At 38.4% G+C, this 16,225-nt stretch overlaps 1 long non-coding RNA gene and 1 pseudogene across 1 annotated transcript; one reads left to right on the top strand and one right to left on the bottom strand.

The window, feature by feature from the left end:
- Positions 1-1,394: 1,394 nt before the first annotated feature.
- Positions 1,395-2,430, bottom strand: LOC101091794 (annotated as a pseudogene).
- Positions 2,431-11,345: 8,915 nt separating this feature from the next.
- On the top strand, positions 11,346-15,016 carry LOC123386658. Its single transcript, XR_006600897.1, has 3 exons — positions 11,346-11,381; positions 12,081-12,166; positions 14,646-15,016. It is a non-coding gene; the product is annotated as an uncharacterized LOC123386658 (long non-coding RNA).
- Positions 15,017-16,225: the final 1,209 nt, after the last annotated feature.

Below are 16,225 nucleotides of genomic sequence, written 5' to 3' on the forward strand. Positions count from 1 at the left end.
TAAGCTGAGCATGTTTGAGTTTTATTTTATTTGGTTTTGTTTGGTCCACATACCCAGCACATAGTAATGAATGAATTATGAATAGATGGAAAGAAAGGAGAGAAAGAGTCAAGGGACAAATGAGTGAATAAATTAATGAAGAGTGATTCAGGCTTGCTTGAAAAGGCGATATTGACAAAAATACATTTCTTTTTTTTTAGAAATATTTAGTGAATTTACTCAAATGAAGAAAGCTTAAATGATACAGAACTGAAAATATTAGAACTCTGCATACAATAAAAAGTGATTATAAATTAACCAACTCCATGGACATTTCTAGTTGAGCATTCATACAAATATATATTCCTCTTTTCCTTTTATATAGGAATAGCACATACATACATGACACGATTCTGGCAAAAAAAAATCAGAGATACTAAAAATATTCTCGTTTTAAAAATGGTATGGAATAAGTTTTAACAACATTCTACCTGATTGCATAATTTACTTCCATAATTTTATCATGCCAGAAGCATGGTTGGTATTAATTTTTTAAACAGATATTCATATCACACACATTGGCTTATTAGTAACTAAGGCATTTTGTATACACGGTATCTCAGTGTGGACAACAAATTTTTAGTATTGATTATTTCCTATGACAGTTTAAACTTGCAAAATCTTTTCAAAATAAGAAAATGGCTGCACACATTTAAGTGTTTTCTTATAAAACACAATCTTCAAAAAAGTCACAATGATTGGTCATTGTGATTCCTAGTAATAAGTCCTGTCTTCTTTCTGACATAGTATCAATGATATTCTTTTTTTTATTAAGAACATTTTTTAAATATTTATGTTTGAGAGAGACAGAGACAGAGCACGAGCAGGGGGAGGGCCAGAGAGACACAGAATTTGAAATAGACTCCAGGCTCTGAGCTGTCAGCACAGAGCCTGACACGGGGATCAAACTCACAAATTGAGATCATGACCTGAACTGAAGTCGGACGCTTAACCGACTGAGCCACCCCGGCACCCCTAGCATGACGCTTAACCGACTGAGCCACCCCGGCACCCCTAGCATGAATTATATTCTTATGCAGGATTGCATTAAGACCCAGTAGCTCTTGAACAATGTTACCAAATAACCATATTAGTCCCAAATGCAGCAAAGGCCACAGTCTTCACTGTGCACTTTCACCTCATTGAAGTTGAAGCTGCTCCTTTTGTATATTTTTCCACTTCAGTGTGACGTAGTTTGTTAGGGTTTCATTAGTGGTTTCATATGTGGCTTTTTAAGGAAAAAAAAAAGGTTTCGATTTCTTCCGCAATTCACAGTTCTCAGATGAGACTTTTTTTTTTTAATCTTAGTCTGGGGACATTTTAAATAATCAAATGTTCTTTATAGTAGACTGTGTCTCAATGCAACTGCAATAAATAAGCATCTACATCCTTGGCTATGTTACCAGTATATCCTGGAAGCAAAGTAAGGTGATTTTCCTGTTCCCATAATCCACTTAATTGTTGCTTTAAAATCTGAATATGTCCATCATTTATAGTTTCTGTTTTGGATGATAGTTCTGACCACCACCTTTTTATTTCTGCCTGAGGCCAATGTAAAGCAACTATTCTATATTCTTCAAATTTGCTTTTAAGTAGGGACTTGACCAGAGGTAACAAATCTACACAGCAGCCAAGTGAGATGTATTGTTTTTCCTTCTGTAAACTATTGGTGAGCACAAGAAGGCAATCCATGACAACTCCAAGGTATTCTATCCTCACCAAATAAGCTACAAGCTCACTTATACTTCTCTTTTTGCAGAACGTTAAAGCTATTCCTGCTGAACAAAACCTGTGCCATTGTTTCATGGTCCTGAGAAACCTCAGAGAAAAACCCACTATATTTTAATGATGGGCTTTCTGTCTGTGAAGAACCAGAATCACTGGAGTTAAGCAAGTATGTTCGACTATCATGGCGTAATTTTTCAGGTGGGTGGCCTGCACGAGCCAGTTCATTTTATTTGCCATGTCACAGCCCGCACTTCTAGGGGACTGTTTTTTTCTGTAACAAAGATTTGGAAAAGGATGATGCACTTTCTGCGATAGATCACCTCACGTAGTTTATCTGGGCTTTTCACAGCTTGTCCGACTGTTCTATTTATGTAAGCAGCCAACTGTTTTGGAGATTTCTTAACCTCCTTCATGTTCTTATTAGTAAAATTAGAGACCCTTTTTCTAGGAAGACCGGTGGAATAGGCCTCCATAGTATCACAATAAGTTCTTTTTTTAACACTCTGGGCTTCAGATGTCATCATGTCTTAGATACCGGCGTCTCTTGGTACCACAGCACCTCAGCCCTGCCCCAGGGCTGATAAACTGCGCCCAGCAGCCTAGAACGTCCCTCCGCTGCTGGGCCAAGCCCCACTCTGAGCCATTCAAATACGGCCGTGCCAATAAAAATACATTTCTAAGTACTTATTTTATATTTTGCATTTCATATACTAACTAATACCGCAGGCACACTAATGGTACCTAAAAAATGCCTAGGCCCAAACGAATAGATAAGTTATCCGTAGTTAGCATGTCCAAGAACCCTATTAGGGAGGGCTGGCTTCTACTTACATTACATTTACTTCACAGGCTGGCTATGATTTTGCACATTACAGTGAGATTGCTTCTTGCCAGGGTTAAATTCTCAAGTCAGCTAGTAAGGCAAAAATTGTCCTTGAATTCCTTTATATCATCTATAAAACTTGATTTGGGTCTATACCCTAATTCTTTTTTTTTTTTTAATGTTTATTTATTTTTGAGAGAGAGACAGACAGAGCACGAGCTAGGGAGGGGCAGAGAGAGGGAGACACAATCCAAAGCAGGCTCCAGGCCCTGAGTTGTCAGCACAGAGCCCGACTCAGGGCTCACACTCACAAACCGTGAGATCATGACCTGAGCTGAAGTCGGACACTCAACCAACTAGCCACCCAGACACCCCTTATGCCCTCATTCTTAAATGCATTAAAATCTGAGGACTACTATGCTAAGCTTAAAACCAAAGTTGAAACCTTCAGGTAGCAAGCGACTTGGTGCCGGGAGACAGTGTGGCCGGAGTTTAAGAGTCCCCCCCTTGAAATCAGCCCACAGACTTTGAATCCTAGAGCCATCACTTAGCACCTGTGTGACCTTGGTTAAATGACAGTGTCTCTTGCTCTGTTTCCACATCTGTAAAATTGGATTATAATTGTACCTATGGAATAGGCTGGTGTGAAGGTCAAAGGAGATAATCTGTATAAGCTGTTTGCAACCGTGTCTGGCATGTAGTAAATGTGTTCGCTATTCCTCCTGACTTGAAAACTATAAAAATCCTAATAGAGAGCAAATGATGGATGAGAATTATAAAATGTTTCTGTTTGCCTGAAGGATTTAGTCCATTCTGTTTTAATAAATCAGCCTCTGCAAACCTAACGAATATAAATAAATTGTTTCCTGGGAGGAGGTAACAAGATAAAATGTCACCTGGCACACAGTAGGTAAATGCTTACTGGATTTTAAGTTAAATCTTGTGTGCGCAGCTGGACTTGCATACTATTCTTGGAAAAAGTATGGAGAGGACCTTGACTGCTTGCATCTATGTTTCCAGTCTGTCAATACCTTTTTGAGGCCCCGCTGAACAGGAATCAGGCTCATGCTCTTAGGCATTAATGCCATGAAACAAGGGTTAGGTTCTAAATCCACCTCAAAAGTACCTATAATATAACTCCACTGCACTGAGACCTTCCAGGTCACTCCTTCGGCATAAAACGTTTTCAGCTTCTTGGCCAAAAAGCCCCCCCCCCCATAGTATTATAGCTCACCAAGTTTCAACAGCATATCCAACCCCAGCTAGAATTCCCAAAGGAATGGTTTCTCTAGGTGCTCTGTCTGAAAGCTGTGGGGTCCATTATTCACCCTGCACACACACACTCACACACACACACATACACACACACACGTTCTGTAACTCCAGTTACTTAAACTTCTACCTCTTTGTCACCATTACCTCCATTGAGCTTTTGCCTGGTAGAGCAGTCAGGAGAGCCCCTGCCTCTGCCAGTGTAAGGGCAGACTGTACCCTTTCCTGCTGAAAGCATACCTAGTCTGAATATCTCAGTCACCAAACCAATATGCATTCTGTATCGCAGCCTACCAGAGATCGCATAGTGCATTTAGGAGACCAATGGATGAGGAAGAAGATACACTGATCTCATGACACCTATGAGCTGGAAGGGAGGAATGAAAATTATATTAATGAAAATTTGCTATAATATATGCCACTGTTGCAACTGTGTACCTAACTTTCCTTTGTAGGATAGCAAGACCAGACCACATCCTACGTAAATATGAAACACTTGTCAACATTCAGGTATTATTCACATGTGAGGGGCAAATATAGTTGATGAGGGACCATAAGGCAAGCTGAGGGCCAAGCACAAGCTGGCATTAACCCTCCCCCCAAGGGTGGGATACATGTGACCTTCCTCAGACACTCCTGGCTGCCCAAGGACAAAGGAAAGGACAGAAAGCAAATGGGTAAACTGATAGAGTCTCCATCAGTTTACAAATATCTTACTAAATTACAAGAAAAAGCAATCTATTAATAGCCTAATCTCCAAAAACCTACAGACTCAGTTTCCTGGAGCCCCCAAATCACCTTCCCCTCCATAGTGATGTGGGGAACAAAGGCAAGAAGAAAGTGGCAGATAAAATTTGAATTTCCTTATAACCTGCAGCCCACTGACAAATACTTGAGTCAGGCAGAGTAAAATGTTTCTCCAGGAACTTCCTGATGTCTTGATTCTAACATCATTTTACTTAATCTTTCCTGTATCTCTATGAAGAAGATACTACTCTCTAAGAATAGAGAATCAATACACAGGCCACTTTCCCTCACGAGCTTGATTTCAAAGCCCACCTCTCTTTCTTTTGGCCCTATCTCCACCTCTCAAAAAGCTGCTTTTAAAGACCTACCCTGGACCATATCAGCTTTTCATCCACTGTTCAAAAGTGAATTCACCTATCACCTCCCCAATCTTCCTTGTTAATAATTCTGAGATTAATATTCAAGGCTGGCAATTGTTTAAATGCCAGCAGGTTAGCTGGCCAAGAGGAACTGTATTGATATGAACACTATTTTGAATAAGACTGTAATGTGGACAAAGCAGATAGAAATGCTATAATTATATAAAACAATGAGGATCGATGCTGAGGTTGATTTTTAGTTACAATGTATTTCTCACAAAAAGAACACACTCAAATGTTTTCTTTAGCTTTTCTTATATATGTATATAATTGGCCCTCAGATCTGAGGAGTGGTTTGAATGTACCACATAAGTGGAAAGTAATGTTGTTTCTTTTTTATTTAAATCTCTTGTTTATCCATATAAATCGTGCCCATCTCCAGCTCCTCTTAAAAAACCTTCAAGCATTCTCAAAGCACAGAAACAGTGCCTTAAAGACAATTTGCATTTTACATTTGGCTATTTCAATTACTGTGAATGGGTCCTTTCAGTTTTCTCTCTGTTTTTATGCTTTGTTCTATCATCCAAATGCCTTTGAAAAGTTTGGAAGTTTAAGAAACGGGAAAGGACCATATGTTTTAATCTCCTTAGTGAGCTCCATTTATCTTAATAATATTTCTTGCCCAGTTTCAAAGTTACTTTGGACATATTTACTTTCTCTAACATGATAGCTTTATGGCAATATAAACCAGGGACATACATGCAATGTCTCTGAGATGTTTTCTTCAACCACCTCTTTGTTGAGTCCCTAGGGCCCTTATCTCCCCTACTTTATTTTTTATATTCTTTTTAAAAATTGTGCTCTGTAACTTCATTATTGCTATGGACTGAATGTGTCTCCCCCAAATTCACATGTTTAAATCCTAATCCCCAATGTGATGGCCTTTGGATATGCAACCTTTGGGAGGTGATCTGATCCCAAGGCTGAAGCTCCCACAAATGAGATTAGTGCCCTTATAAAAGAGACCCCAGAGAACTCCTTTGCCCCTTCTACCTTATGAGAACCGGTTAGAAGATCCAGGAAGTGGGCCTTCATATAGTCTGCCGGTGCCTTGATCTTGGACTTCCCAGATTCTAGAACAGTGAGAAATATATTTTGTCTATGGTGTTTCTGTTATTGCAGCCTAAATGAAGACAATGATGAAACTTTCCACTGAACAACATATTAAAAATTTTCTTGATTTTTTAATGTTTATTTATTTTTGAAGGAGAGAGAGAGAGAGATAGAGTGCAAGCAGGGAAGGGATAGAGAGAGGGGAAGATACAGAATCCGAAGCAGACTCCAGGCTCCAAGCTGTCAGCCCGACATGGGGCTCGAACCCACAGACGGTGAGATCATGACCTGAGACGAAGTCAGATGCTTAACTGACTGAGCCAGCCAGGTGCCCCTAAACATATTAAAAATTTAAAGAAAACTTTATACCCTTGCATCCAAAGTTATTATCTTTCCTATAAACACCAAACATTGAAAGTTATCATTCCATCCTTTTTATTTTTTGTAACAATTTTATTGAGTTATAATGCACATGTCATAAAATTCATCCATTTCAAGTGTACAATTGAATATTTTCACATAGTTGTACATTCATCACCTCTATATAATTTTAGACTATTTTCACCACCCCAAAAGAAAACACCATATCCAGAAGCTTTCACTCCCTATTCCCACTTCCCCCCAGCTCCTAGCAACCACCAATCTTTTCTCTCTCTAGATTTACCTATTCTGGAAACTTAATACAAATGGAATAATTTTGTGTCTAGTTTTGTGCCCTTTACCTTGATGTTTCGAGATGATCCATGTTCCAGCAGGTATCAATACTTCAGTCCCTTTTATGGACAAATAATATTCCCTTATATAGATACACCATATTTTTGTATCCATTCTTCAGTTGATGAATATTTGTGTTGTTTCCAATTTTTTGCTATTATAATGTTGCTATGAACGTTTATGTATGAATTTTGTATAAACATAGATTTTCAATTTCTCTTGGACATATATCTAGGAAAGGAATTGCTGGATCTTTTTTTATTTTATTTATTTTATTTTATTTTATTTATTTTATTTATTTATTTTTTTTTTTATTTTTGGGACAGAGAGAGACAGAGCATGAACGGGGGAGGGGCAGAGAGAGAGGAAGACACAGAATCGGAAACAGGCTCCAGGCTCTGAGCCATCAGCCCAGAGCCCGACGTGGGGCTCGAACTCACGGACCGCGAGATCGTGACCTGGCTGAAGTCGGACGCTTAACCGACTGCGCCACCGACTGCTGGATCTTAAAGTAACTCTACCTTTAATAATTTTAGAAACTGCCAAGGTGTTTTCCAAAATGGCTGCACCACTTTGCAACTTCACTGACAATGTTGTTTGTTTAGTGACTTACCTGAGCTATTTCCACCTGAGTTCTTTGTTATGTGCAGCCAATGAGGACTTTTCTCAATTAACTTAGTGATCAGCTAGCGATTAGACAAATATTTCCTTAGAGGCCTTGAACCACTAAGTCATTCAGTCTTTCTTGACGGGCCCTGTATGCTGGGATATGCCTTCAATGCCCCATTATGCAGTTAAACTCTGCCTTAGTCTCTACTTCCTTCTTGGGCAGAGCATCAGTATCAGCCAAAGGTGAGAGACTAGAGCCTTCTCAAGTCATTCCTGGGCATATGCACAGCCTCGCAGGTGAGCATGTCCTTCTGGATTTCCAGAAATATGCTGGACCCTTTCAAATCCCCCAGGGGACATTTCATTACCCCATTTGCCTTGTTAAGATTGTGATTTTTATTTCTTAGCTAAAACTGGTATTGCTGCCTAAAGCAACCATAATGTTAAATAATTACTAGTAACCATTTTCCATGAATGCAATGGATGTAAAGCAAACAGAGAAGGAGTTCTGAGTTATGTCAACTAAACGCAAGCCCTAAGAAGGGAGCTATACCTTCTTTGCTGCTAGAAAGACCAAATAGCAACATTTCTCTGGGGATGGGGCTTTAGGAAGGTCCAAACCCACTCTGTTCCCTCCAGGGGCTGATGGGTGCTGATTGTTAGCTTGTGGGTTTTCAGTGATACTGAGCAGCTGGGAACAGGGTGATGGGAGTAAGGCAAATTAAAGTGCCACAGAGCTCACTGTTGTGATTCAGCCATCTTCCTTACATGAAAACTTCTGTAATCATTGTAAGCCTTTGCTTGATTTCCAGAGTTTTAAAAAAGTTGATTTTGACAATTGTTGCCAATGTTCTCATTGTTCTTACGGGGGGCAAATTTTCAGAAATCCTTATTCTGCCATTCAGGAAGTGCCACTGTGGCCATCCTTTCTTCTAGATCCCAGTGGTATCTTAAAGTCAACATCCCAAAATGGACTCATTGTATTCAACATCATCTTCTTTCTTTAATAATCTTTTGTTGTCTGTCCCAATGAAACTCCGCTACACTAACCAGAAATCTATGGGCTAATTTTTACACCTGTTTTTCTTTCTACACTAACAGAAACTACACTAACTAGAAACTACACTACACTACATTAACCAGAAACTATACTAACCAGAAATCTATAGGCTAATTTTTATACCTGTTTTTCTTTCTCTCTTTTATCTCCCAGCCCATGTTCCACCCATCACCACGTCCAGTGCATATTCTTTCTTAAATGGCACTCAAATCTATCCACTTTCTTAGAATCTCCAGAGAAAACATCATGACTCGGGTTCTCAGAAACTAACTCCCCTATACTGTAATAGCCCTTTAACTAGTGTATTTGAAACTGGATCAACCTTGTCTCATCATCTATCCACATAATAAACTACATGGCATGTTTGAAAGGCAAAAATAGTTACACCACTTTGGTTAAAACGCAATGTTTTCCTACTCTTTTAAGATAAAGGCAGATATTCTTACTGTGATCTCCAAAGCTCCTCATGGTCCACACTAACTTTCAAAGAATGTAGCAGCATACATTTTTCCCTCTACCTGGGAAATTTTCCCTCTTCTCCTGTTCTAGTGAACTTTGACTTACCCTTTAGGTCTGATCTCAAGTGTGATTGTCAGAGAAGATTTTCCAATTCTCTGATTATACCACATAGCACTATGTACTTGTTCTTCCTGCCAATTATATAAGAGGAATTTCACATTTACTCGTGATTATTTAATTAATATCTGTCTCTTCTATTGTCTTATAGGCTCCACAAAGACAGACACCCCTTTTTAATTTTGCTTACAATTGTATCCCTAGAGTTTTAGTATAGTATCTGATGCAAATTTTGTGATCAGTAAATATTTGTTAAATAAATGAAACTTGATTAATCTATGCTAAGGCTATACTGGAATAAGCAAAATTAATTCTTACTCTGGATCCAAGAACTGAAACAACATTAACTATTAAGCAGTCAAAGGGATCAGTCTGTCTGTTTCACCTTTACTGTTTTACTCTTCAATGAAATACCAGTTGTATTAAAACAACAACAACAACAACACTATGGACATCAGGCTAAAGCAAACATATGTAGAATTTATAATGCTCAATTTTTAGTTAGTCATTATAATAAAATTTTGACAATGAAGTTCCTAATAGCTCATTGTCTGATTTTTCTATATGTAAGTACAAATATAGAATATCGATAGCCAATAAATACATTCAATTTAACAGATATTCTCCCATCTAGTATCATGGAACTGATAAGTTAAATTGCTTTATTACTTTGAGTTGTTTGAGGACTATCTATCTTTAAAAAATTATTTCCTAGGCAAAGGTGGTATAATTCTGAGTGTTTCTATTCTTTCAGGGAAAACCATTGAAACCTGTGATTTGGGTTAACTGTATTCACAATAGCATGTCTTCTGAAGGGAATAACATCGTTTTCTGAAAGGTTGCATTGCTTCCTTGTATTTGAATAGATTGAAAAAGATATTTCCTGAGAATTGAATCCCTTTGCTTCTAGCATCAGAGGCCCAGGGTATCGATACCTTACTCCAACATGCCCTGACAACAGCCCTTGTGAAATATCCAGTTTCTCTTTTGGGAAAGGTTGCCAGTATGATTTAATTTGGCTTAGAGTCATCATTTTAAAACCAAGCATGGTGTCATGGATTAAAAATGCTTCAGATGACAGCTTTGGATTTTTTTGCTTAACTTTTTAAAAAAATTTTTAATGTTTATTTTTTAGAGAGGGAGAGAGAGAGAGCATGAGCGGGGGAGAGCAGAGAGAGAGAGAGAGAGAGAGAGAGAGGGACACACAGATTTTGAAGCAGGCTCCAGGCTCTGAGCTGTCAGCACAGAGACCGATGTGGGGCTCAAACTCACCAACCGTGAGATCATGACCTGAGCTGAAGTCGGATGCTTAACCGACTGAGCCACCCAGGCGCCCCTTTTTATTTAACTTTTAAAGCATTCAAACTTTAGCAGTCTCTAGAATAAACTGTGTGTCAATTTTAGATTTAGTCTTGGCCAAAAATTGCCCTTGCATTATAAGTTGCACATAATAAGCTGCACATTTTTTTAACCTAAAAACAGTTATTTCTTTGGGAAATATGCTTATGGCTTAGAGTATTTTTTTCTTTCAAAAGTAGGAAAAGTTTTTTTTTTTTTCTTATTATGCCCATGTCTTTCCTCCAATGTACAAATGAACTGCCACTTTATTGTACTGCTCTCTCTAATTTTCCTGACATTGTGCTAAGTCTCTTACTGCTTTTGGGTAGTTTCCAAAACACAATGCTTGAATTAAACATGTCCCCAGTAGATTTTACCCTTTAACTGTATCCCTTTCTCATTTTTTGTACTGCAATGACATAGAACCTCTGAATGACTTTATTATATTTCAGAACATGACTGCTATTTCCTGCTATTTTTGTCTTTTCTACTTGAAATAGAGTTTCTTATTTCTTTAGTACTTTTAGGATCAGAGCCCATTAGTTACAAATGCAAAAGCTGCAGAAATTCTCAAGTAAACATTTTAGTACAGTAGATTACTATAAGAGAATAAAAATATTTGGAACTTTTTTGTTCATTTTGTTCTGCTTTGTTAGAGACACATGGTGAAATAATTTCTACATGTAAATGCGTAGAGATAGCCATCCAAATACACTAGCTTTTCAAGTGTTTTCTCCCAAATCTTTATATAAACTTTTTCTTTTAACATAGTTTTAGATATACAAAAAGTATAAAAATAGAACAGAGTTCTGTTTACCCCAAACTGTCTCCTCTATTACTGACATCTTACATTAGTATGATGCATTGTTATAATTAATGTGGCAGCAATATTGATAGAGTATCATTAGCTAAAATCCATAGTTTATTCCAATTTTCTTAGTTTTTACCTATACCCTTTTTTTGTTCCAGAATTCCATCCAGGAAGGAACATTACATTCAGTAGGTATGTCTTCTTAGCCTCCTCTTGACTGTGACAATTTCTCAAATTTTCCCTTGTTTTTGATGACCTTGAGAGTTTTGAGGAGTACTGGTCAGACACTTTCGGAATAAGTCTCAATTGGGATTTTTCTGGTGTTTTTCTTATGATTAGTCCTGGGTTATATGTTTTGTAGAGGAAGGCCATGGAGGCAAAGTACCATTCTCATCCCATCATATCAAAGGTACATATTATCAATCTGACTTATTCTTGTTACTATTGACCTTGATCCCCTGGCTGCAGTAGTGTTAGTCAGGTTTCTCCACTCCAAAGTTACTCTTTTCCCTTTTTTTTTTTTTGTACTGTACTCTTCAAAGGAAGTCACTATTGCAGCCATGCTTAAGGAATGGACAGTTATGTTACACCTCCTTGAGGGCAGAGTATCTACATAAATTATTTAAAATTCTTCTGTACTGGAGATTCTTTGGTTTTATCCTATTAGTTATTTATTCAGTCAGGTATTTATATCACTTTGGACTCATGGAGATTTATTTTAGACCTTGAGTTACAATCCAATACCATTTTTTATTTGTCTGTTTATTTACTCAAATGTTTCAGCTTTTGCCATCAGGAGAACCTTCATTTGTCTCTTGTGTCGCGCTGACATACCCCTATTATTATTTATTTTGCTTTTTTTAATCGCTTCTTTATTTTTTGCCACTATAGGGTGCTCCAGGCTCATCCTGTGTATTTCCTGCCCCAGCCCTAGAATCAATCATTTCTCCAAGAAGCCCTGGTTCTTTTTACTGGAGGTTGGTTTAGAAAAAAACAAGACCCAAGGCACTAGGTGTTCTGTCATATTTTTTCAAGCTAAAAGGAACAAGACTACTATTTCTTGGTATTCTGCTATAATCTAAGCCAGAGATCAGCAAATGTTTTCTATAAAGAATAAGATAGTAAATATTTTAGATTTTGCAACCATTTGGTTTCTGGCACAACTATTAAATTGCTTTTGAAGTGAAAAAATAGCCATAGAGAAAATGTAAACAAATGGATATGGCTGTTTTCCAATAAAACTTTATTTACAAAAATAGGTGACAGGCTGAATTTAGTCTGCAAGTCATAGTTGGCTGGCTCCTGATATAAGCCAAATGTGTGGCATGTGCGTGCATGTGTGTGTGTGTGTGTGTGAGAGAGAGAGAGAGAGAGACAGAGACAGAGACAGAGACAGAGACAGACAAATGGACTGAAAGAGAGAGATGAATTAAATGAGTTAATCCTTAGAATAAAAGAGTCAGGGACGCCTGGGTGGTTCAGTCAGTTAAGCCTCGGACTTTGGCTCAGGTCATGTTCTTGGGGTTGGTGAGTTTGAGCCCCTTGTCTGGCTCTGGGCTGCTTGGGTTTCTGTGTCTCCCTCTCTCTCTTTGCCCCTACCCCCCCCCCGTGCCCCCCTCCCCCGCGCCTGTGCGTGCACTCTCTCTATCTCAAAATGAATAAACATTTCTAAAAATTAAAAAAAAAAGAGTCAGGGAATGAGTTCAAGGCTTCTCATTATAAAGTCAGTGTTATTTTTATTTCACCATAATGTCTTCCAGTAAACAACTTTGCAAATGACGTTCCAGCAGTTCTTTGGATTTTCTTCTTTCAGCTTTCAGAAAGCAATAAATTGTTTCATGTGTAGAATTAGCAGATGTCACAAGTAGTGTAACTGTAACAACAATGCTGATTCTAGTGTGATGCCTGGATATCGATCTTATTTATATTTACTCATATGTGGCATGGTTATCAGCTCCAGATTATTAATAAAGGCATCAACCTAACCAACAAAACTGCTTGCTGAGGGGCGCCTGGGTGGCGCAGTCGGTTAAGCCTCTGACTTCAGCCAGGTCACGATCTCGCGGTCCGTGAGTTCGAGCCCCGCGTCGGGCTCTGGGCTGATGGCTCAGAGCCTGGAGCCCGTTTCCAATTCTGTGTCTCCCTCTCTCTCTGCCCCTCCCCCGTTCATGCTCTGTCTCTCTCTGTCCCAAAAATAAATAAAAAACGTTGAAAAAAAAATTAAAAAAAACCCAACTGCTTGCTGAAAAATACTGTTGGGAACAGCCATTCAAAGTAAAGACATTTTTCCAGCTAACACAATTAATGTGTAATAAGGAGCCTCTTGTTGGCCAGCAAAAACAAGAATATAGGGCTGACAAAGTGAGTGATAGTCTTTGTCAGACAGCAACAGAAGAAGACAATGAGGAAAGACAGATATGACAGTTTTAAGATAGAATTAAGTCCTTGAAGAAAGAGAAGAATGAGAACCAAATCAAAATGAAGAGACTCTAATGTGAGCCAGATTGATCTCTTAGAACATTTTAAGTGCATTGCTGAGCCAGATGCTTTCCCTCCACATCAGTTTTATCTTTTCCAGATAATTTTTTTAAATTATTCCCTGGTTTTAAGCCCTCACATTTACAGATTTTTCTGTGAGTTTGTAATTCTAGACTCTAAGTCCATTGATCAAAGTTCCTCTTAGCAAGGCAGTCCAGATACTGAAAATAAACTACAGTTGTTTCAGCGGTACAAGGTCACCTGTGTGGTATATATTTTCTCCTTCAAACTGTTGTAAGTCATGAGTAATCAATAGAGAGTTAGAGAAAGATAATGTATTAAAGGTAAATCACACAATATTTCTTGACATGTTTGCTTTATGCAGGACAGAAGAACTCTTCTATTATTGATTACACATTTTTCTAATTGTTCAAAATCTGTTCTCCAAAACACCAATGATCTTCCTTAGACTGGTGTCAAAGGAAATAAATCTGTCCACCCATTAGGTCATTGATCAATGATAGATATAAACCCATAGTGGTGTATTTAAATGAGACAACAGTTCATACAACTATTGATCATTCATTATATATGCTTCTGGATCAAGGATTAAGTCTGTGGGGAAAAGAAGTAGAGGAGTGGATTGAAAACATTGGATAGGGATGTTATGTTCTTAGACATTGTGGTTCCTGGATAATGTTTCAGAGGATATGAATGGTAATATTAATACTATAACTGATATTAATAATAGAAATAATATAATAAAGTTATAAGAACTATGTCCATCAGTCGAAAAACAGAAACCATTAGATATCTCAAGTGTAAAAGGATTGAATGCACAGTATTAGGTACTGGCAGAGCTGGGTGAACAAAAGGGTACAGGGGTTTCTTCATTGATCCTGAGCTGGTAATATGCCTAGGCCAAAGCTCTGCCTAGCCACCACTCTGATGGGGGCTCTGTCTCTCTTGTTTTTGCAGCTGACTGGAAACCTGAGAGTGACATTCCCAAGGAAGAGCCTACTGACACTGCTGCTACTCCTTCTGCTGAAGGCATCTCCAAAAGAAAGGAAAATGGCATTTCTCTTCCTTTTGCTTTCCAAAAATCTGAGCCTAACTAACAAGGGAAATACGATTTTCAGGCTATGGCTCCTATAATTCACAAGGGAGTGTTGAAAGGCAAGAAGGAGTTATGGCAAGAGAAGATTGCCAAAAGATATGCGATATGATAGGCACCGCTTTAAGTCTTTTAAGATGATGGATAGTGATAGATAGATAGATAGATAGATAGATATTTTTAACTTTTTTAATGTTTATTTATTTTTTAGAGAGATGGACAGAGGATGAGCGGGGGAGGGGCAGAGAGAGCAAGAGACACAGAATCTGAAGCAGGCTCCAGGCTCTGAGCTGTCAGCACAGAGCCTGAGTTGGGGCTCGAACTCAGGAACCATGAGATCATGACTTGAGCCAAAGTCAGATGCCCAACCGACTGAGCCACCCACGTGCCCCAGATGGGTATACATTTAGTTCCTAACAACCCTGTGTGGTAGGTATGCTTTATATGTATTTCACCACAAGGAATTAGAGGTAATATGAAGCTAGATCACATCAATCAAACTCATATAGCTATCAAGAGGTGGAATTAAAATTTGAACCTGGACAATATGATTCTAGAGTTCATACCTGCAATTGTACTGCAATTCAACAAGCACAGGTGCTCAGCACCCTCATTCATTTGTCTAAAATTAAAAGCTAGTTTTTTCCAGGACCCCCTTCTAAGCATTGTGATACACACCAGCCTAGGTCTTTCATATGACCTGATCTTTGCTTACCACTGATGTTGACCAAATTCAATCTATACAGCTCTTTTTCTTTGTATAACCAACGATTTTAACATTATGTAATTTCATATAGGTTGTCTTGCTTGGTCACCTTTCCTTGAACCACTGCTGCTAACTATACTGGCCTCAGCATTTGGAAAGCTACTGTCCCTCCCTTTTCTCTCTGTGCTTAACATGAATACTTCACCCAGTCATGGAACAGACCCTCTGTTTAAGTTCTTATCCATTGGCTATCCATAGCCAAGAGGCTATCCATTGACTGGGTTTTACCAAAGGCTGGAGATACAGAAAAGCTATCAAAACACAGAATAAACACAATTACAATAAAATAAGGCTACTTTTGGAGTGCACCCCTCCTGGCTGATCCTTGAAGAATCCCAGTCACAGGGCACCTCCTGGCCTTATTTATGCCTCTGCTTGGGCAAAGCCAAGTTACTCTTACTACATGGCATGTTTTTGAGTCTACTTAGAGTCATCAGAGTCCTGGCCCACAGCCCAAGCTCCAGTTAAAGAAGTCCCTCTCTCACCCCAATATATTATTTTATTTTATTTCCTTTCCCTTACTGAGAAAAAGTATCCAAAATTTGGGGATACAAAGAATGACTGCACATCCTGTCCACGACATGCTAGAACACTAACAGCTCTAGTCAAAGTTTATCTGATTTTCTAGGAGGCTTCAGTTTTCTTTGATTTACTATTTACTATTGATAAAGTTCCAGA

This window comes from Felis catus, chromosome B4 (assembly GCF_018350175.1).
Source record: "Felis catus isolate Fca126 chromosome B4, F.catus_Fca126_mat1.0, whole genome shotgun sequence".
Lineage (NCBI taxonomy): Eukaryota > Metazoa > Chordata > Mammalia > Carnivora > Felidae > Felis > Felis catus.